This window comes from Manis javanica, chromosome 9 (assembly GCF_040802235.1).
Source record: "Manis javanica isolate MJ-LG chromosome 9, MJ_LKY, whole genome shotgun sequence".
In the NCBI taxonomy this organism is placed as follows: Eukaryota; Metazoa; Chordata; class Mammalia; order Pholidota; family Manidae; genus Manis; species Manis javanica.
In genome coordinates, this window is record NC_133164.1 from 56,635,002 (window position 1) to 56,659,756 (window position 24,755).

Sequence of the window (24,755 nt, forward strand, 5' to 3'; positions counted from 1 at the left end):
TTAAAGAAGAGTCCTACTTTAATTTAAGGATAAATACTTAAAATCTGGGCAGAAGTTGGCTCTCTGTTATGGGCTGAATTCACATATTGAGGTCCTAACCCCTGTGAATGTGCCTGTATTTGGAGAAAAGACCTTTAAGATGTCATTAAGTTAAAATGAGGTCATTAGGGTGGGCCCTAACCCAGTATGACTGGTCACCTTTTAAGAAGAGATCTGAACTGAAACACAGGGAAAACGTGACGGCGACACAGGGAGAAGGGGTCACCTCCAAGCCCAGGACAGAGGCCTCGGAGGGAACCGGCTCTATGGTCCCCTGATTTCAGACTTGAGCCTCCACAACTGTGAGAAAATGAATTTCTGCTGTTTAAGCCGCCCTAGCGGCGGCAGCCCTGTCAAGCCAGCGCACCATCCGTCCAAAGGCCGCGCCTCCCCAGGCCCCCTGGGCCCTCCTGATGTCTCCCTCAGGCCGTCAGGCGCAGGGCAGCATGCTCCTCACTCCCACGGTCTTTCTCAGACTCTCCTGAGTAAAGTCGTCCACTTGCCATACTTACCATCCCTCCTGATCCCTTTTCTACATGTGCTAAATGACTGAGCTTAATCTTCATGTTCTGAAAAGCAAAGTAAAAACTGTCACTTTTAAACTTACAACCCAATCTGAAGTCCTCTGAGCAACCTTCCTACCGTGTTCTTTCTGTGTATTGCTTCTTGGAGTGCAGCGCCCCTTCTCCCACTATGATCCCTGGGCGCGCCTCTCCCGCTGTATTTCCAGTATCAGTGCACAGAATCCAGGTGAAGGAGGGAAGCCGCGAAGGCCTGTTATTACTCTGCTTTTGTCATCGAGGCAAATCCAGTGCGTCAGTGCACTAAGTTGAACCAAGTTAGCAACACGTTAATGAATAATGGATAATGTAGTGCTGATTTAGAGGGGAGCTGGTGTGGGAGTGGGGCAACTTGGTGATATTCCCATTCTACATGTTTTGCTCTATTCCCCTCAGCCATTTGATGCCTCCTTAAAACCCCCTCTACTGAACTCAGCAATAAAAAGCCCATTCCTCAGTTCCATGTTCCACCCAGAAAGCAAAAGATTGGAAGACAAAACTTTGAGGTGTTGGAAATAATTTGTTTTAGTTGTAGATGGGTCAGTAAGTGTTCTTATCCATGTTTGACTTAGAACTGGAGAATGGACCAATCTGAACTGAAAAATTAGGAAAGCTCATATATACTATACCACATAGTGAAAACAAAAGAAATGCCATGATTAGATCACTACAGCACAAATGATCTTAGTTCTGTTCCTATCCACATTAAGTCTAATTACCCAGAGGAGTAACTTCAAGGAAGACTTACTATGCATGAGGCAGGAAACTGCTTAGTAAAGTAGTCATGAATAAGTTTTTTTTTTTGGCTAGGGCTTAAAAATGAAAAGGCAGAAAGGATGCCAACCTACAGAAAAAAGCTGTGAGAGCAGTTGGAAAGTATTTATGAGTTCTCTATTTTATATGGGCTAGCCTGTTATTGTGGGGTCTGAAATGAGAGAAGAGAGGGGGCCACAGAGCCAGCTGACCCAGGTCCTTCCTACCCACAGGGCACTTACTGTCACCTTCCCACTTTGGAGATAAATGGTTGAAAAGCCACTTTCCTCAGGAGATTCAAATAAAATCTAAACCTGTCAGAAGTTTCTTGCTCTCTCAATTTAACTATGCAGAAATGGTCTTTATTCGACCCATATAAGACTCCTGTAAAATTATCTCCAGTCTCAGAGCTCTCTAATATCTCAAGCACTGTTTAAGTCAGTTGTACACTTATTTAGCTGACTTCTCTGAGGTTTTGCCCCAAAGCAATTATTCTTCTTGCTCATTCCTTAAAACTTTCTTTAGATTTATATGCACAATTATTATGGGTCTTCAATTAAAAAAAAAAGGGTGACATAAAGTATGCATTTTTCAGCAACCCAGACTAAAATAAGTCAACATATTTTTGGGGCACATTGGTGCTCTCAGTTGGGATCATCCACTGACTGTTGTCCAGATAGGACCCCCACATGAAGGTATAATAGTAACCTGGTCACTCTGGGACAGGAAAAGTCCTTAACATATGAGCAGAGAAGACTTGGTACCCAGAGAAAGCACTGCTAAAGTATGGCTATAAAGCTGAGCCGTGCAGGGTTGCTTGCCTGAACCACATCTTTGTAGATCATTGGATGCTTATGACCATGGTGTCTCTGTCTTGTTCCTGAACATAGGATATGTCTGTTGGTCATTTAAATATCTCTTTGCATCATTCTTGATTGTGTGCTTCTTGACCCCAAGACTGATCTAGTTACAGCCTAGTGATGGTGGGAGTGCTCAATGGCTGTGTTAACAAGGGCAAGTAAACTAAGGCCTCTGAGCCTTAGTTTTGTTGCCTTAAAAATGGGCATTGTGATGCCTATATTCCTGTCATTTAACCAAAAGTCATTTTTTTCTCTTCCTTTATCTTTGCATTTTCCCTCTCTTTGTAATAATTCCAAACAATTCCTTCTTGTCACTAATGCAAAGTGTTTTATATATGCATTATTAGAAGTCAGGAGAAAAGATCTGAAACTTCTGAAGCCAGGGTTACTCCTCAAGTGCATGGGGCTCAGTTTATAAACAGTTTTAAGTCAGGCATCAGCACCACTCTGAAGGCCAGCCTCAATCCTGCAAAAGAAATACCTTGTCAGTCAGCAGCAGTAATCTGCCTCCTGCGCCCCCCTCTCCTCAACTGGAGCTGGCCAGTGAGCCCCAGGATGACCCCAAGTCCCAGAGCCCCTGGAGGCTTTGGTCAAGCTCCCTTGCAGAGTAGGATGTCAGAGAATGCCCTGAGGAAGAGAAATAGGTTTGAGCTTGGAGTGCCTACCTGACCCAGACATCAGCGAAGGTATTAGGAGAGGCACTCCAGATTGTATTAAATCCTGATCTGTCCAGGGTCCACTTTTGCCAGAGCCTGAGGGAGGTATCTGAATGTCTGATACTAGTAATTTTCAAACTTTTCAATTCTAGTCATCTATTCCCCAAACTCTCTACCATGAGGCTGTGGATTTTCAGACTAAATTCCTTCTCCTCTGTCTGTTTAATGTCTACACAATGTAACTTACCCTAATGAGGGCTAGAAAATTACCTAACCTGTAAGAAGCCCAAACTTCCTAGAGAGAAGTAGTAAATCTGTTATTTCCTAACTAGTGTGAGATTCAAACAAAGTTTCTCTCTCTCCAAGTTTTCCTGATCAGAAAAGGCAGGAGTTTAACAATAGAAACTCTTGGATTTGTCATCTAAGATCTTCCCTGACTTCTTTTGAAAATAAAAGTTTTATGGGGACACATCTATAGGTACATAAAGCATGAGATTTAACAACATAAACATCTCTGTTGGTACCATCTATTAGTTGATTGATTATTACTCATAGGACAACCTGCTATCTTCTTCTCTCAATCATTTACATTTCCAAACTTATCAACCAATTATTAAAGAAAAATAACGGCCTGGCTTTATTAGTTATTTGCCTCTATCCTATCTTGTCTTTCTCTTAAGAGCTCATATTTCTTCTCATTTGGCCAGATCAAGAATGCTTTTTATATTTTCCTGCTTTTTGTTCTTAGTGAAATTGGCCAGCCATTTTGTTAATTTGTTTTATTTATAACAAAATTTGTGGGGTCCCAAGTGTCCCCTCAGCTTTCTTTGTATTGATGAATTGAAATATCTTAATCTTCATCTTATTAAAAATCTCATGAAAATCACTATATATATATGTACATAATAATACATATATATATATATGCATATATTTATTAAGGTATCATTGATATACACACTTATGAAAGTTTCACAAGAAAAATGTTTACTACATTCACCCTAATAATATGTATATATTGATGTCTGTGTGTGTATAATAATGGGATTGATTTTTGGTTTCTTTGTTTTTTGGCTTTCACCTAAAAATTGAGTGTTTTTGGATTTGTATGCTACAAATACGTCATTTTTATTAGGAAGCATGAATTACTACATTTGACTATCTGGAAATAGTCACTTACTTTGAATCTTTTTAAAAAAATTCTAACTGGCATCAGTTTGATTTTTAAGGACTGTCTTCATGTCAGAGATCTTTGGCAATGCCCAGTCCCCCTGAGATGCCACCTTTGGAACAGCCCCTGACAAAGGCTGTTAAGAAGGTACGCGGGCTCCTAGAACCAGAATTGCTGTTAGTTGGCAACTGTGGCCTCACCTGGTGTCTCAAAGAAAAACTGCACCACTCAGAATTCCTGGACAGGCAAGGAAGACTTCATCCCAGACTGCTGCAATAAGGGTCAGGACTGTTCCAACGGGAGAGAATAATTAATCTCAGTTCTCTGAACAAATGGTGGCTCAGCTTTCAAATCCTGGGGTAAACTAGTTGAAAAGTCCTGGAGGACATCAGTGGAGAGGCAGGTCAATGTGATCAGGCCTTCTGTGTTTGCTAACTCATGCTTATGGAGGTGAGATGGCTCTTTTTCCACCGATACTGGAAGATGGAATGCCTATCTCCTTCAGTGAAGAGGGATGGCTCCCAGCCGCTTAGAAAAGACATTCCTTGGTTGTTAAAATGGCAAGAGGATGGGAGAAGTTTTACATCTCAGAGGCATAGAATTTATAACTGCAAGGTTTCTTAAATAATGCTCTAAGGAAAGGGAGGTCAGGGTCTTATAGTCAGGCAGAAACCTGTCTAAAGTTTAGCTAAGACCATCTACCTTACTTTTCTTGTGGTCCACTAGCTATGTCCCTCCTGAAAGGATGAGGAATCCATGGGGCAGGGATGTAACTGCCCAGCAAGTAATTGATAGTAGTAACCCAGAGTTTTTCATGGAAGAACTCTATATAATTTGGGAGATTTCACTAGATAATGTATAAAACCATCAGCGGAGTCATAAAAAATTAATCTACTGTTTTTTTAAATCTTTTAAAGTTTAATAAAAATAAAAACAAAAACTTCATATAATAAACTACACAAATCCTAAAGACACATCTCACTGGATGTTTATACAGGTATATGTCCATGTACCATTACCCAGATTCTAAATAGAACTTCTTCAGAGTTCTCTTATGCCCCTTGTTTCCCCTTTTTAGGAAATACTATCCAAAGGTAACCCTGATTCTGACCTATATCACCATAAGTAGGTTGGGCCTTTTTAACAGCTTCATATACATAGAATCATAATGTATCTGCTCTTTTCTTTTTTCATGCATGCTGTTGTGTGTAGCAGTAGTTCTGAGTTTTCCCTTGTGTAGTAGTCGATTCTATGACACCACAGTGCTTGCATTCATTCTACTGTTAATGGGCATTAGTAGCTGTGTCCAATTTGGGGCTATTTAAATAAAGCTGTTCTGAATGCTTTAGTGCATGCCTTTTGGTGGGCATATGCATTTATGACTGCTGGGATATTTCCAGGAATAGAATTCCTAGTCATAGGGTAGGCATGTATTTTGCTAGGTAGATACTATCACACTATGTTCTTGTATCGGTTTACACTCCCATCAGCAATATATGAGTTCTAATCACTTCACACCCTTGTCAGCACTTTGCATTGCCTGTCAGTTTAATTTTAGTCATACTGCTGAATGCATTGCAATTAGAATTCCCATTCCCAAGGTGAAGAGTGATGTGGAGTACAATTTTCATGTTTATTGGGCATTTTTTTCACTTGGTTTTTATGGAAATGTCTATTTACGTCTCTTACCAATTATTTTTTTGTCAGGTTTTCTTTTCCCTAATGCTTTGTAGGTCTATAAATATTCTAGATTTGCATTCATTTATATATATATTTATAGCAGACATTTTTTCTCAATCTGTGTTGTCTTTTTACTCTTTATGGTAACTTCTGATGAATAGAAGTTTTTAATTTCAAAGTCCAGTCTGTTAATATTTACTTTCATTTTTTTATCCTGTTTAAGAAAATGTTGCCTGTCCAATATTGTGAAGATATTTAGCTGTATTTTCTTCTAAAAGCTTTATTTTTTTTCTTAACTTCCACATTTAGAAGTATGTACCCTCCTAAATTAAAGGTAACTTCATCAGTGCAGCATGGAATAGACGTAGTGATAATGGCCATCCTTGTCTTATTCAAAATCAAACTAATTTAAAAAAACAATAAAATAGTAAAGTAGACATCATTTATCTGATTTTTTAAAAATGGCCAATACTGTCAAAAAGATTTAGTCAGATTCAGTTCTATGCTGTGGACTGCTTGGCAAGAGAGATGGGACTTGAGAATCAACATTTTCAAAGAATAAGTCTAAAGAATATAAACCTACCAAATTTTCTATGTGCTGTCTCCTAAAATTCCAGACACCTATATGTTTTAGGTCATCAAGCTATTTTTCTTTGATAAGATATACAGAGAGAAATAATAAGAAATTAATTTCATCATAATGATACAGTGGATCACCACTGGTGCCCAGTGATGGGCAGCCCCTGTGAATCAGGTCACACTTGGAGGCATGGAATGCAACCTCAATAGCAGAAAATCATACATCACATAGACCACAGAGAGTATGTAAGTAACTTTCTAAATATGGGGTTAGGATTTAAAGAATCTGGTAGTACATGTTAGCCTCCCACAATACGCAACCACAACTTTTACTGAAATGCTTGTCAAGTAAGTTAGAAAGTGACTTGGATTCATCCTCTCACCCTTAGATTCCACTGGGAATTTTAGGACTGAGTCCAATGTGGATGTAGATTGATGGGTAGAGGGAGTGACTCATAGCTTTACAGTATTAACTGAGGTAGCAGCTTAATGGAACCTCAGAGTTTTGGACAGCTGCTAAACAATTTATACATTCAGTCAGTCATTCAACAGGTACTTACACATGTCTTAAAATATGTAATGCATTTTGAGTTCTGCCCTTATTCAAGGAACTTAGGGCTTATTTGAGGATATGAAGCACATACATAAAATAACCAAGCTCTAAGAAAGAGAAAGATGAATTTCTGCTATTTGTTTACATGTATTTATCCCTTAGACCAAGTCCCTTGAAGGCAAGAACATGAATTGTCTTAGAACCTAATGACTGAAGTCTTTTTCAGCAGGAAGTGATGTGTTTCTTGAAGTCTGCTTCATTTTATTCCATCATTCTTAGTGCATTTAGCAATTGAATATGTGCCAAGTACCATGTTAGGCACTATGGATACAGCTATAAACAAAAAGACAAGGCTTCTGAGGCCACAGTTTATCTTGGAGGAGGATGTATTTGCATTGGTCTTGAAGTATGAGAAAAATTTCTGACAGTATTAAACAGAAGAGTATTCTAGGCAGAGACAACAATGGGAGAAAAGACATTAAAATGACATTTTTGGGCAGTATTGAGAACAGTTAATAAAACAGACTGGCTAGAAAATAGAATGTATAAAAGGGAATAAAGATACTGGAGCCATGATAAATAGATATTTCTGCTTGGGTTCTGAACCATGTGAGCAATAAAACAACAGGTAAATATGGAGTGGATAAGCAAATGTAGCTTAGTATAAGGGTCAATAAACCTGAACTGAATCCCAGGTGAGCTGAATTTACTCACCCTATTACAGGCAGAACTGGACCAGGGCAGGCCTCCCCCTGCCAATAATTAGCCTCTGATCAACATCAAACATGGAATGTTTCCGTATGGGTAAGTTCTCTCCTAAGAGGTAAAAGGGTTTGGGTCAGGTGAACTTTCCCTAACTATTTTTCCCTAATTTATCAGATAAGTCACTCCACTTATCTAACATTAGAAAAATATAAGAGTAAAGAGGGTCAGAGTTACACTAATTAAGTTCTTTTTACAAGAAGAAAACAGTAGGAGGGAATAATCTCATTAACATATCTTAGTCCCCTTTATTTCTTTTAATCCATTGGTCTTAATCATTAAGCATATGCTCAAAAATGGGAAGACTTTCACACTCAGCAAAGGAAAACAGAAGTTTCTCAGGACACCGTGCTTGATACCTTCCTGAAACCCTTATTCTAATGCTCGACTCTGCTCCTTTGAGTATCCTCCTGCACTGCTAGAGAGCAGATTATATTTTGCTTCCAGAATCTGAAATGAATCAGAATATTAATTAAATACCTAAGGTTATTCCACTCTCAAGACTGGTAATTGTTCCCCATTCTATTTCCCAAAGGAATTAGTCTGGCCACTTTGTTCAACATAACTTATCAAAGTCTGTAATGAGATTGAATGACCGTATTAAGACATTTGTATAATATAGTTTTAAAAGCTCTCTCATATAAATGCCAGCAACATGGAATTTCCCCAAATCTGAATGTTAAAGCCCATAATCAAATTCTTGTGTCCTTGAGGGCTAAATGTCCAAAGTTCAGTAGTTAAAAATCATTCTTACAAAACTTGTATTCTTTCCCAGGCTCACAGAAGTTTCCCAGGAACACAGAAGTTCCTGATACCTGGAGGAGATACGATTTCTTCAGTATCTCTATCCTGAGCTATCCCTGCTTGAAGTTGGTGTGTGTCCTTCAGGAACTCAGGATTTGTATTGGCTGAATTAGTGCCCAGTTTTTCAGGAGCCTCACCTGTAAAGAGACCAAATTGGTCTCTCTCATCATGCTCATTGGACATACATGGCTTGCCTGGCCTTGGCCGTCTGCACTCATGAAATTTAGAAGCCAGTCCTCAGTTCCAAAAGCAATTGTCCCGAGTGGAATTATTATCCCAGAACCTTGTACTTAGTTTTGTCCAAGACTGTAGGAACACACAAATGGTGCGGGGGAAAAAAAGTAAATCCCTCACCAGGTTGTGCCAATATGCACCGATTGTCTGGAATCCATGAACCGTGAATGCAAATGCAGTTTGGAGTATTCTGATTTAGCCATTTACCTGAAGGTGATAAGGGATGATGATAGTAACTCAGATAAAGCTCTTGATAAATCATTGTAATATATTGAATAATGTATGCTAAGAACTTTTCTGAGAGTATATCATTACTTGAAAAAATAGCACTTTCTTCCCCAGTTTTAAACAATTTGGGAAATAAAACCAAAAGTAAAAATGAAGATCAAAATATCAAAAAGAGGGAGAGAGGCAAATGACTTTAGAGGAATAGATCTTAGTGTAGGAGTCAAGTGGGTCTCTAGAATTAGGCTGACCTACCAACCCGGTTCCCGTCGGTAGAGTTGGGCAGACAGCTTTCCTCTGGGCAAGTCCCTGCAGCTTAAAGCTTGGCATGTTGTTAAAAATGGCTCTTAATTGTCACAAAATGCCAAAGTCAGGAAACCTCATATTAAATCTCTTTAAAATACTGGAAATGAGAAGAAACTGGAACACTAATATTGAATAACACCATTCCTACTTCTATTGATCTCTTTTGTTTCTAAGAGACTGCCTTTGAGGCTGCAAGGGGCCGTGCCCTCTTAGAAGGTCCTTCTCATGTTTTACTGCCGACCTACCTCCATCGACAGTAGCTTCAGAGAACATAGTGAGAAGTATTTCCACTTTTTATCCTGTGGCTTTTGTTCCTTCTCGAGAGAGAAAACTAAATAAAAAGCAGGCATGTGATTCTAATGGCTCTTCCATTGTTGCCATTGCTCTGAGTTTGGAATATAGCAGTACTTTGCTGGACCACTGAAATTCCAGAATCTAAACTTTTATAGTGCAAAGGGCCCATGATGTCATCTATGGATTAGAAGCATCTTCGGTCTGTTCCTCAGCTAAAATCTTAGTAATAATGGGAGAGGGGCAGGTGCAGATAGAATAGCACCTGGAATTCTTACCCATTTTTCTTACTAGTTCCCTCTTACATGTGGGTGGAGACAGCAAAACAGGTCTCCAGGTACTGCCACATCAGTTAACCTGAAGAACTAATTTCTATTGTGAAATATGCTGATAATTATAATGAGATAGTCAAGCTTTTTCAGCTGGTCTCTTTAGTAGTTGGCTTCATGTCATCTTTTATAGACCGTGCCATCTGGCTATTTTTCCAACCTGCTTGAAATTGACTAGGGGATACAAACTCTGATAAGGCTCTTAATAAATTATCATTAACATCATAATAGCATTTATTGAATACTTAATGTGTGCTAGGAATTTTCTGAGAGGCTTATATAAAATTAAGTAATAACTATTATTCCTTTTACTTCAAAGATGAGAAAAGTAAAGCACAGTTAGGCAAATCATCAAAGGTCACACGGGTAAGAAGGGAAGGATGCAAGATTTGTAGGTAGGAGATCTAGCTACACAGCTCATTCTCCTAACTTCTGTTATATGGTTTCTTGATGAAGATCCAGAATCAATATTAGAAATAAAAGTGTTTTTCAATATATGAATTGGTAATGTAGTGGGTACACAAATTTGTTCACATTCTGCTTAAATGTGCAGAGTAATAGTTCATTTTTTAATTAATGAATTGTCTGCCTTTCAGAGTAAAGAGTATTTTTAGTTTAATCTGATATTCTTAGAGGGATTCAAAAAGTTAAGTAGTTTCTATTCACATATTATCTGTATCTTTGGATAAAATGCTGATAATCTTAGAGTCTTATTCATTCCTCCACTTCTTCCAAGGCATCTAAGGATATGGGTGAGGGACTAGTAAAAGAAACCCCCTGATGGACTTCCTGTTTGGATGAAGAAGGTTGCAAGAGACTTTTGCTCTCACCCTAAAATGCAGCAACAACATGGATAAGCTATGCAACAATTTAAAAAATCATTAGAGAGCCCAGGCATAAAAAAAACCTAAATAAACTGAACACCAGGAAGTGAGAAGGCCTTCATGAGAGGGAAGTGGTCCACAGTGTCTCAGTCCTGTCCAGGACAGAAGGTGGAGGAAGAGGGATCTGCCATACACAGGATGAGAGAAACCAGACTAATTTTAACAAAATTTTAACAGCTGTGTGGGGGTTGGTGTGACAGATTAGAACCCAGAAAAGCCCCAGATTCAGAATTAGATTCAACTACCCCCCACACACATACCTCTACTCTTCCCCACTGGTCGTCACTGTGTGCTATGGGTAGTTTTCCAAAAATGGGGGCAGGGAAAGAGAGTTGAACAAATACTGAGGTACCCCAGGATTTCAGTGATTTTGAAGAATAAGAACAAAGAAGGAAAACATAGGCACAGCATAGATAAACTGTTGAGTTGTATGAGTTCTTTATTTATCTTGGCTATTAGCCACTTATTCGATATATAGATCACAAATGTCTTCACCCTTGCACTTGGCTGCCTTTCCATTTTCTTGATGGTTTCCTTTGCTGTGCAAAAGCTTTCTAGTTTTAGTCCCACCTGTTTGTTTTTGCTTTTGTTTCTCTTGCCTGGGGAGACATATCCAGAAAAACATTTCTGATGCTGATGGTCAAGAGGGTACTCTGTATGCTATCTTCTATGGATTTTATGGTTTCAGCTCTTATATTTGAGTTTATTTTTGTGTATCATATAAGACAGTGATCCAGTTTCATTCTTTTGCATGTAGCTGTCCAATTTCCCCAACACCATTTATTGAAGAGACTTTCTTTTCCCCATTGTACTTCCTTACCTCCTTTGTCACATATTAACCAACCATATAAACATGGGTTTATTTATGGGCTCTCTATTCTGGTCCATTGATCTATGTCTTCATTTCTGTGGCAGTACTTTGCTGTTTTGATTACTGTAGCTTTGTAATATAATTTGAAATCTTGGGGTGTGATACCTCCAGCTTTGTTCTTTCTCAAAATTGCTTTAGCTACCTGTGATCTTTTGTTGTTCCATACAAATTTTAGGATTGTTTGCTGTACTTCTATGAAAAATGCCATTGACATTAAATGAGTAGATTGCTTTTGTTAGTATGGTCATTTTAACTGTATTATTTCTTCCTTTCAATGAGCATGGAAAATCTTTCCATTTGTTAATTGTTAGATTTCATTTTAATAAAGGTCAATGCTGTTAATGAGAGGTCATTTTGTTTTATTTATCACTGTGATGGTTTTGCATGTGTATGAATGGAACTGGTCTGTATATTGATGGAGGAAGCAGAGAGGAGCAGGCTTACATGGAGTCCAGGAAGGAAAGGGAGAGGAGAGACACCCAGATGGCAGCTGGTTGACAAGTGATGTGAGTATAAAACCATCTAGTGGAAAATTATGAGCTATTAGTTGAGGGATTATCTGTGTGGCTGCCTCCTCAATTTTCGCACAAAAGTTTCAGTAAAGCTTACATTGCCACCTATTACATGTGTTACAGTGTACTTTTTTTTGTGATGAAAATTCCAGTGCTAAGTTTAAAATCTAAATTTGTAGAAGGGCTAAAATGTGGGTAATTTGACATCTGGACTGTGGTATTCCAGAGCTTTGGTTGAAGCAATTGTCCATACTGTAGATTTAGCCAAAGTGGTTGTTGATCCCAAGTCCACTACTTACTAACTGTGTGGATTGGGCTATGTTGCTCAACCTCTCTGAGCCTCATTTTTTTCTTTAATCCATAAAATGTAATAATAATAATAATAATATCAACTTTGTATGGTTATTATGAGGACCAAAAAGACATAAATGCTCAAAAAATGTTATATATAGTTTTTCAAGTCCAACTAAAATGGCATTTTTTCAGTTTACCGAAGAATGCTTCAGCCTTCTCTCACCTCACTTTCCCCTCCATCTCTTAGACTTATCAGAATAGTACAGACTACTTGTTTAATTTATTTACCTATTTAGATATTTATCACATCATATTAATTTCCCATTGATTTGTTTTTCCTATTTGATCCTGAGCTCCTTAGAGCTAGAATTCATATTTTTGTTCCTTCAACACCTACAGTTAGTTCCTGCAACATAATAAAAAGGTTAGTGGATGTTTCATGAATGGATGAATTTTGAAAAACTGTTTCCTAGGAAAGTTTCTGAAAAACAACCTTTTTTAGTCAAATAGACTCAATGTTATAGAAAACTAAAGACAGCCTTTCCATCATTTTTTTTAATGTGGAGTACCATGGCAGTGCCCCACTGCTCTATGTCCTCTCCAAAAATCAGGTTATAGATGAGGAAATCTGGAATGTTTCATGAGGTATGTGGCTATTGAGATAACTGCTGAAAGATAAGAACTCTGATATGTAAGCACAGAGATGTACAGAATTCCAGGCAGTGATAAACATATATGGCATAGAAAGGATATAAAAGATGAAATAGTTTGAAGATTAGTGAATAAATGACTGTGACTAGGAGCAGTGTGGTAGTGTAATTATTACAGCATAAAATGCTAGAGTATAAGTTGGCATCATATTTTGGAAATATTTAAATGCCTGCCCAAGGAGTTTGGATTTTATCTTCTATGTTTTAGAGAGTTATTGACTGCTGTTTCACAGGTTCATGCCATGATATGAGGTGTTCTAAAAAGATCATGTTGGGAGCAGTGAGTAGAATTGGTTTTTTCCTTTCAATACAGCAGGGAATGAGGAAGGTGGGCAGGAGCTGAGGTGGCAGCGCAGAGAGAGGACAGGCAACGGTCCTCTGGACAGTGCTGCCGGCGTCGGGGTGGCAGGAAAGACTCTCAAGGGGCGAGGAAATGAAGATGGTGAGACTTTGGTTTGAGAATCTAGGAGAAGGATGGTAATTTTTATAAAAACTTGGAAGGCAGGAGAAAAAGAAATTAAATGTGCTGCTTTTTGCAGTATCAGTAACACACCTACACAGGTGTGCGGCATGTGACAGAGTAACTGTGAATGTCCAGGCTGGGTGATTTTTGCCCTGGAGGGCAACAGAAGGTTGAAACTATGGGGATGGATGACTAAAAATGATGCATTAGAATCTGTGTGAGTGAAATGTCTTTTTTTAACCAGATGAAGCATCACAGAGACATTTCTTGGGAAAAATTGTTACTGGATGACATAACTGGTTGCTTTTTCCTTTTAAGATGGAGGGTGAAGGCTTGACTGCCCTTGCACACTTAGGCAGGATTTTCATTCTTCTATCTCCCTACACAAAAAGAATTTTCATTAAATAATATCACAACTGTCAAAAGTCAGAATATATCATTAGAGTTTGGGACTGCTGAGGGAGGACAGAGGAGGAGACTTGCCTTTGTTTTGGAGTTTGAGAGAGAAGATGGTGTGGAACCGGGATTGGAGAGAATGTCTTAGCTGATGACAGAGAAATATCCCTGAGAAACATAATTATTTATACCTGTGCAAAAATCATGGCAAACACTGTGTGAAAAACTTATTTTTTTCACTTGATGCTGATCCAGAGGAGACACCTCCTGCACCATCAGCAAACCCCTCCATATTTGCATTGGTTTCTTGATTATGTGCCACTCAATGCTTTTTTGAAAGTCTGCAACCCTGGAGGAAAGCTGAAGAGCTCTACTTAAAGTAACCTTATCATCTGTTGTGCTCTGTATTCTTGATTCCTTTTGGGGAACATTCAAAATGAAAGGGCTTATTTTCTTTCAGAACTAAATGTCAGTTCAGTGTGGCAGACATACCTTGAATGAGTCTTGCCCTGTGTGCAGCTGGAATCTGTGACTTGCTTCTGACCAATAGAATATGGCAAAGTGATGTCACTCCCACAGTTGTGTCACATGATGTAAGTCTCTATCTTAGCAGACTGGAAAGCTCTTCTCCTGGCCTTGAAGAAGTAAATAGCCATCATGTGCCTTGACTGTGGGGAGGGCAATGTGGCAGGCAACTGCAATTAGCCTCCAGAAGCCGAGGACTCAGTCCTATAATCACAAGGAACTGAATATGTCAACAATAACATGAGCTTGGAAGAGGTCCCTAAGTTCCAGATGAGAATATGGCTGCCACCTTTCTTTGCAGCCTTGTGAGATCCTAAGCAGAGTAACTAGCTGAGCTGTTACTCCCAGACTCCTAACCATGAGGTAGTAAGTGTGTGTCATTCCAAGCTGCTAAGTTGTGATGATTTTTTACACAGAAACTGAAAAATAGTAGCAGGGGAAGTGCTGATTTAGTGATGAAGACCCCTGGATAAAACCCTTTCAAATATAATCAACTAGAGAATGAATGTGAACATTTATGCTCTGTTAAAAAAACAAATAACTGAAGGAGAACATTAGGACCCCCAACTCATCACGTCAGGCGGAGTCACCTGGGAGACAGGTTTGTCCTGGCTGTGCCTGTTCTGCTAGGAGAGCCGAGTGACCCCCTGGGAGGGGAAGTTGGTAAACCCTTTCATTCTGCCTGTGCCCTGATCTTCTTGCCCAGCCAGAGGTTCAACGTCCATGCCTCCAGATTCTCTCACATTCTGTTTCAAATAATGGGGTCATTTCCTCCAATGCCTGTAGCTGGAGCAGCATCGAATGAGGTGAGCATCAGGGCTCTTTCCTGTTCAGTATTTCCCTTGATTTCTCAGAACTTTACTCTACCATGCATGTTCACTGTATTCAAAAGAGAGTCAGTATTAATTGGTGAAATAAACACTAATTAAGCAGCAGAACAGAAGCTATTCTATGTATGAACTGTCATTTATCTACTTTTAGTGAGGAGCAGAAAGCCATGAGCCAGAAAAAGTCAGCTTGGCCACCACTATAAGATGACATTGGCTGCATGGGTACTTCACTATGAATTTGGGAGAAAATGGCCTTATGATACCTCTGAATAGACTTTAGGATTTTAACCTCTCTGGAGATGGTGAGTATCACTATTTAATTTTTCAGATGAAGTCTTGAAGCTGAGAAAGGGTAGGTAATTTCTCCATTGCTAGTGTGTCAACCCCCTAACTTCATCCACTAAATGTGCTTGAGTTGGGCAAATTATGTACTTTTGCTAGGTCCCAGTTGCTTCTCTGTTAAAGTGAACATAGACCATCTTGCCTGCAAGAGAAGAGGAGACTTGGCCAGATGATTTGTTGGCTATCTTAAAACAATGACATATATCCTGAATTGGAATCAGCTGTAGCTTCTCCAGTGGCTTAACACCTCCAGAGTGAACCTAAAATGGAATCATATATATAAGGAATTATCAATATTCAACAACAAAAATATAATCCAATTAGAAAATGGATAAAACATGTGAACAGACATTCCACTGAAGAGGATATACAGGTAGCAGAGACACTCAACATCATTTAATGATTAGAGAAATGCAACTTAAAACCAGAGAGATATCACTACACGTTATCAGAATGGCTTAAATGAAAAAAAATTGTGACAACAAAATTTGTCAAGTAGGTAGAGAAACTAGATCACTCATACATTGCTGGTAGGAATTTAAAGGGGCATAGCCATTCTATAAAACAGTTTAGTAGTTTCTTCTAAAACTAAATATTTAGTTACAATGGACCTAACAGGTGTGCTCTTGGGCATCTGCTCAAGAGAAATACTTCTCAGCACAGTAAGAAGGAATGGACTACTGAAACATGCAACAACTTTGATTCATCTCAAGGGAATCATGCTGAGTCAAAAAAACCAATCCCAGAAAGTTACACACTGAATGATTCTGTTTACATAAAGTTTTTAAATGGAAAACAGATTAGTAGTGGCAGGGGGTACTAGGTGTTATGAAAGAGCAACAGAAGGAGTTCTTCTGGTAATGGAGCTGTTTTGTGTTTTGTCTGTAGCGGTGGATACAAAAAACTACATGTTATGAAATTGTATAGAGCCTAAGACACACATATAAGTTCAGTACTAGGAAAATCTTGAGTAAGATTAGTGGATTGTATAGTACAACATGTTAACTGTATTCTGGTTACCTTATTGTTCTATAGTTTTGTAAGATGTTACCATTGGTGGAAATTGGGTAACAGGTATACAGAATTTCTCTGAATTATTTCTTACAATTGCATGTGAATCTACACTGTAATAAGAATTAGAGTTATATGAACCCCTTGAGAAATAAAAAGTGAGAACATCAACCAGGATTTATTAGGCACTTACTGTACATCTCTGTGCTAACCATTGCCCCTGCCCTTGAGATCTTTTCAGTTTGGCAATATAATCAAGGGACTGTCAGAGATTATATAACATAATATAGTGCTTTTTTTTGGCCAAATTGCTCAATTTGGACAATTAAGATATCACTAAGGATTTCCTTTGTGGTCCTCAGTTAACATAATAGTCACAAATATTTTCTTGAGTCTTTTGGCATTTTATTGATGGTATAACTAACTAGATATGAAGAAATAAATCGGTGAAGACCAGTCTAATTAAAAAATTGGCATTCTTAACAAAAAGTAGGAGCACCTCATTTATGGTGTAATATTTCACAATCCCTTCATAGTTTCAACCTTGGTAACACATCTTATGCTGGGGTGGGGCAGGATGTAGAGGTAGGAGCCTGCCACTACCAACTCTGCTTTTAATTGGGACCAGGGAGGTAACTGTGACCTTTTCTGCAGCTTGATACATACACATTAAGATTTACATACATCTTGAAAGATCACAAGTTCTTCTGTCTTCCAAAGTACCATTTAATGAAAATTCCATTTTGGATCACTGTAAAATGCCCTTAGAATTTACTTGCTTTTCTTTATTAGATGCTAATGAAGTGTTCTAAACAGGCTTTTGAAACGGTTATTCCAATCTGATGACTAATAGATGCATTCCTGGGTGCCAAAATGTGATTCTCTTTTCAAAGAAATACGCTATTATTAACTGTATCTAACACACTTTAGAGTCAACATTTGCTGAAAACAAAAATAATCGTCATGTACTTTGTGCTAGTTCACATTTTGCCTAATAGCTGTCAAAATGGCAGCATCTTTCTCCTGAGAATAGATTTGCTTTGAGCTTCATTTTCTCAGTGATTGATCTATAAAGATCTCTAAAGGCAGTTAACATGTGAAGCTATGATAGCAACAGATGCTGATAAGGGCTTGGGCTTAGCCATCAGCCTCTACTAAAGTATGTCATGCATGAAGTAAATTAACGAGTATTTTATTTCCTTAAAAAAAAGAGCTATGAAAATTAGTTTGAAAATTGAAATGTACAGATACAGAGCTTGTGAGATCATGTGCACATGGGCTTATTCTTCATCTCAGCAAGGACAAAACAATAACATATAGTTGGTGTCCTTGCTCCCAGAAACTCCAAAGCACTTTTCTAATTGATCTTGCATCAACACAGAATTTGGCACTGCTAGAATGCCTTCTTTTGGACAGTTTCATATTTCTGCTCTCATGCTTTTGATCATTTTTCCTTATTTTTTGTTTTGCTCTTGTTTTTGGGTTCTCTTTTTATTTGTGTCCCTAAGGGTTTATGTTCCCTGGGGACCTTTATCACTCACCATTTTAAAACCTAGGGAATGGGTTTTCCAGCATTGACAGTATCTTGATGGTCTTATTTAGAGAATGAGGCTGTGGGATGGCTGTGGGATGTTGAGGACAGAATGACAAATGCAGCTCCAAGTGTTGCTGAAGTTTCTTATTACTTGGACTATTTTGCTCTTGCTAGGCCAGCTTAAGATTGAATCCAGCACTGGCTTCCAGCCAGTTTCTAACAACTCATCCACTTTTCTTATCCATTCCTCTTTAACTTCCCTTAGGTTAAACTACTAAACATGATGGCACTCATTTTCCCTGGCTTGCTGCCTGGAGTCTCTTCAGGAAGAGAAATTATCTCTTTGTCCAGTTGTTCTCTTGCTTTTAGCTCAGGGACTTTGAAAGCTGGCATCTAGGTGCCTTTTTCTGACTGCCAAGCTAATCAAAAAAGACAGTGCTGGAGGAGGAGGGTCTCTTCACCATCCCTAGTCCTCCTCTGTGTCCCACTTTTAATTGAACGTCTGTCCGGTATTGAAAGGCACTATGGAAATACAGTGCTTGACAAAGGAATTAGATGGCCAGGAAGTAAATTTGGGAATGTTCAGTTATTGAATCAAATGAGCAACAGAACATCAAAAGCCCCGAGCATGTGAAAGCGCCTATGAATCAGAGCTAAGGAGGTTAAATTGCTTCTATTTCTCTGAAGAAGGAGAATGAAAGCGGCCCCAAACACCATCATTTGTAGTGCAGAGCCAAGAACTGAACCAATACTGGACAGAGAAAATTAGACAGAAAAAGCACAGCACAATAGGACACAGATTGTAGGTTTATAGTTTGCAGAAAGCAGATAAGAGGAGGAGAAGACCAGAATAAATTGTGACTTGTTAAACAGGGGGAGAAAACCAAGAATGGAATTCGTATTTACAAAGTTTGTAGGGAAAAGGGCTGCTGCAGAAGCAAGATTTACAAATGAGGAGGTGGATGGTGACCAAAGGGCTTAGATATCAAACTAATTTTAAAAGTGTCACTATAAGGTGGGAAAGCATAAGAACTTCTGAAATATCTATTGATGAAGACTACAAAAAGAACCACTTGGAAGCTTCTGGCACGAAATGATTAGAGCAACATGACAAAGACCCAAGGGTGCTGAATGAAGGGAGCAAAATTTCACAGTCAAATTGAGAAAATTATTTTTAAACTGTATGTATGGGAAATTTTAGAACAATAGCATATCAAGGACACATCAACTTAAAATGATAAGAAAAAATTCAACATTTATGAGGTGATCAAGAAAAGCTAAGTTATAAATGTATCTTTATAGTGAAATTATAAAATCTCTTCTTAAAATAGTGCCTCTTTGAGTAGGCACAGCTGACTTTCCTATGAAATTTCATAATCTTATTCATCAGATTAAGATACTTCTCCATGTCCATGTCCAGACATTGAAAAGTAGATGATGCTAAGAGTACAAGCATACAAGGGTGAGTGTCTAACTATCTTGTGGCAAGAGGCAGTTACCAAGTTAATGAATTTCAAGTCTGTTCTTAGCAATTTTATTAATAATCTGGATAAAATATAATATGGGTTTTGGAAAGATCTGAACTTTTAGTACAAGTATGGGCCCTGGATAACCTTGAGGAAGTTATACATTGTCATTGAGCCAGTTTTCTCATTGTAAAATAGAGCCTCATACCTGTGTCCATAGGTTGTTATAAATACAATAGGAGAACATAAGTGAAATGCCCAATACAGTGAGCACTCAATACATGCAACTTCCTCTTTTTCTTCTGCCTGTTATTCTGAGCATGGCCTTCCCTTGCTGGGTGTGCTGCTATGCATGTGTGTGGGTGTTATCTACTCCTTTACACTGGCCGCCCGTGTCTGGCTTCATCAGCACACTGACCTCTCTGCTGTACTTACAGGGCTTCCAGTCTTCCATGCAGTGTGCTGCACATTCCTGTACTTTCTTCTGTTAGTTTTACACTGTAATTAGGTGCCTCTGAAATGCATTAAGGAGCCTAGATTTGATCTAAGGCAGTGGGTTCCCAAGCCTGGCCACACATTAGAATCACCTGAGGAGCTTTAAGAAAAGCCGACACCAAAGTTGCTCTCCAGACCAATTAGATTGGGCTCTGGGGCACCAGACTCAGGCATCAGGCTTCTTTTAAAGCTCCCTGGGTGATTGTACTGCCTAGGTGATTCTTTTGTGCACTCAAGGTGAAGAATTACTGTTCTAATGTTTTTGCAAGATACTCCAGTTTGGTGCCATCTGGAAAATTTATGAGAATGATTTTTATTTCATCATTGATTTGATTATAGACCAAGATAGTATCTGAAGCCCACCCTCTCCACCTCCACCCCCACATTGATTCTGTTCCACTCTTATTCTCCTATCATGCTGAAATAAAAGACAAGCTATGTTTACAGTGCAAAGAAAGAAGGAGGATCTAGTGCCATGCCCTCATTTTCAAGCTGAGGAAACTGAGCCACAGAAAGGAAAAGCACCTTACCCAAGTTGGTACTGGAGCCAATATACAAATGACAGTGTTTATGCTTGGGGTTAAGGGAGAACCTGGACTTTGAGCTTGTTTTGACTTGCAATGAATAAAATAATTTTTCTTTTAATTTTAACCAAATTTCTCTATTCTGCTATTAGTACTTGTGGATAAAATGAAGGTTCCTATGGCCAGGATTCTCACCTGGCCCTGGTTGGCTAGCTTACTACATCATTATTGACTCTATATAGAGAGCCCTGCCCAATGTCATGGTGGCATAGCTGCAAGGTTGCAGGAGAGCAGAGCAGAGGACAGAGGCCCAGACGACGGCTGTGTGGGCAGAGAGGCTCAGAGGCAGAGACCAGCTTGTGGGTTTTCTTTTTTCTCTTGTGCTGGGCACTGAGTAGACTTTTTAATCTGGAAATTCATGTACTTCAGTTCTGGAAATTTTTCCTGAACCATTTGTTTAATTAATTTATTTTTATTTTCTTTGTTCTCTGTTTCTAAAATTCGATTTGGATATTGGGCTGCCTGGGCTAATTCTCTAATTTTCATACCTTTTTGGTTTTCCAACTCTGTTTTTTTGAGTTATATTCTGAGAGATTTCTGCAACATATTTCATATCTGTCCTCTGAGTTTTTTTTCTTTTTCTCTTTCTGTTCTTGCATTTTTAACTTATAAGAGCTCTTTGTGACCCAGAATATTACATATCTGTCATGTCCTATTCTTTTTTAAAGGTTGTAGATCTTCCCTCATCTATCTGAGGAAAAAATTATTTTTGGTTAGTTTTCTTTTTCCTGCAGTATTCTTTTATTTCAATTTATTTTTCTTGATGGATTCAACCTTTGTTTTGTGAAAGGCTTTCCTTAAATGTCTGGTGTTCACAGGCTCACCATTCATTTAAGAGTGAAACACTGAAATCCTGTTTCTAAGCATTGTATGTCATATGTGTGTGTGTGTGTGTGTGTGTGTGTGTATGTGGGAGGGGGTGGTTGTTTCTTCTAGACCTTTTTGTTAGTGGTGCAATCACTCACCTATCAGTATCATTAGATCTTTTCTCTTTGGTTGATCATAGTTCTTTGAGAAGACTTTCATTTACCTATGGAAGGTATAATTCTAGTTGACTCTGTTTTGGGATTGAGTTGAAGAAGAGGCTGAGGGTCTCACCATTCAGTGAACAGACTTTCAACTAATACAGCAATTTTCAATTTTGTAGCCCTGTTCCTAACTGTCTGGTACTCCCTAGAACCCCTACATTCACCCTCTCCAGAGAGCAAATGTTCCATCTCTTGCCGAGATTGGAATATCTATTTCCTTTTCAAACAGATATTCATCCCCAATCGGCTCTACCTTCAGAGGTACTAGGTAACTTCAATTCCTGAAATACCTCTATGATTTGTGGTGTACACTGGCTGGTCTGGGGACTTCCCCATCAACTGGGAAGGATTTCAAGGTTTTGAATTTTGATGAATCATCTACCACTCATCCATCCCATTTCTAGCTCCTAAAATCTTGTTGATGTTGTCTCCTCTTTGTTCTCTTTGTCTTTGAGGATTTATTCTTTTGTAAAAAGTTCTATATGTTCATTTTAGAGGAGTTTTGAGAAAGGAAGTAAAAAATGTGTATTTAATCTGTCATTTTCAACCTGAAGGCTGTCAATTTGTTCTTTCAATCAGTTAAGGTAAGATTGGAATGGGAAAAAGATGACCAAAAAAAGAGGAGAAAAAGTCAAACTGAGGTGAAAGAAAGGATGCAGTCCTCAGAGGAAGACATAAGCAAGTAGAGAGAAAGAACAAATAAGACCATAGAATGAGGTAAGGAAGCAATCAGGGATAGTCTTATCATAATGACATTGATATGATTCATTCATTCATTTACTCATCTGTTCATTCATGTACCAAAAGTTTCTCTAGAGTCTTTGTGTTAGGAACTCTGATAGATGTTGCAAATACCATTGTGAGTTGAAAGTAAATCAGCCCTTTTAACTGATAGTAGTAATAGCTAACATTTATTGAGCCCCAAAGAATAGTTGCAGCCTGTTATCTTCAAGCCATTTTAACTAAGAAAAAAAATTAGTTTCCTAAGCATCATGCATGGTTCTGTGTGAGAGAATATTACTAATTTCTCCTTTTTATAGCCTCTGATATGTTGATTTGTTGGTACCTACCTTATTTCATTGATTACTTACTTTTACACCTCTCTGAGTGCTCTCTTATCTTTAAAACAATGATGATAGATACTAAATCCTTTCATATGTGAATATGTAGTATGCATTTGTATTCTTATACTGATGTGTGTATATCTATATATGACCAAAAGGGTTTTTTCTTGTGTGACTTAGAGCTCTCCACTTCTTAACTTGTAGTTACCTGTAGAATACTTACATAGGATTCAAGCAAGAATGTGGGGCTTAATGAAAATACTTTATAATACTGAAGTATTCATATAACTAAATCACTAGGGGTTTATAGTAATTAGATAAGATGAGATGATTATAGATGAGAAAACCAAGTCATAGATTCAAAGACAGATGTTCACAGAGTATATAGACCATAATCATCATCCACATCAATTTCCTCTGTTGGTATTGATCTGTCTGTCAAAGAAAACTCAAACTGGGTGGTACTTAAAGCAGAGGAAAAGATTTTACTCAAGAACTACTGTAACAGAGGAAAAGAAACCTTAGTATAGAATGGCACTCAACTCCACATACAGTATGGACAATGGGGATTTACAGCCAAGGAGCCGGGTAGGGATAAGTGGACAGAAACTTACTCAGAGAGAAGGGTAATTCTGAGCTAGCAGGGGTCTTGCTGAAAGCAAGCCAAGTTGATCAAATATTACTTGGGAGATGATGGAGGATGAGGAATTTGGGTGGGGGATTCTAGCTAAACTGATTTAGGATTCTTGTTATACAAGGACAATGATAGAAACCTGAAGTTGAACCTATCTGAGCAGAGGGTTTGGAGACAGACTCAAGTTTAATCAAGGAACCGACTGATCCTCAGAAAGGCCTCTGGAAATAGCCCAGGAAATATCAATCAATGGTACCCAGCAGGGTGGTAGACCTGTTAAGCTTTTGTTTTACATTTTTGCTTTATTTATTTGGTTGTTAAGGGTTAGATTTATACTGATGACTGAGTAGACTTTATAAGAATAGGACAACTAGCAAAAGGATTTATGAAATTTTGAAATTTGGAACATTTAAAGAATGTGTTAGAGATTCTTAGTCCATGTCTCTGCCATTTATTCAAAATAACCCATCAATGGATTTTAAGGGGAAGGATTTGTTTGTGTCAGTTTTGTAGGAGTCACTTATAGAATTAGTAAATATGCTCAATATGTCTATCTAAATCCATTTTATGAATTTATTACCACTACATTGTCATATCAGTGTTTTATAAAGCTTATTAGCAGTCATGATTTGCAAATGAATACCTACACCCAATTACTGATTTTGACTTCATTTACTTGTATTTCACTGTTTAATTCTCTTGCAGGCTTCTGGCTGTTGATAGTTCATTCAAGGGCCTTAAGAAGCCACAGTGTCAGATATAGCACTTTCTGGGTAAAATGAGGCAGCACAACTAAGTACTTCTGTCTCCTAGACAATATGGTTTTAAGGATTGCCTCATTAACCTCTATTCTGCAAACATCATCCTGAATTCATCCCATCTTTGGTGACTACTCTGTAGAATCAAAAACAACCCGAGTTAGAAACTTTAGCTCATATCTCGTTTAGTGAATAAAGATTCCATTGACTTTTCATCTCTATTTTCATCTTCAAACACCTGAAGTAAGCTATCCTTTTTTATGAATTAATGTTTAAGTAGTTAGTAACTACAGCAATCAACCAAAGGATGTAATATTTGCATATGTCATTACATCTAAACTTTATAACCTTTCTTATACAAACAAGGTTAGTTTGTAGATCTTATGATTTTTAAAAAGTTTTCCTAGCTTTATGGACTTGAGCAAGTTTCCTAGCCTTTTTTCACCTATTAAATGGAGATGGTGTTGTTGGGCAGCTGCATTGGGGAAGGTCTCTCTGCATACTAGGTGAAACCTCAAATCAGGCAGGGAGGGTTCTTGACTGAACGAGGAG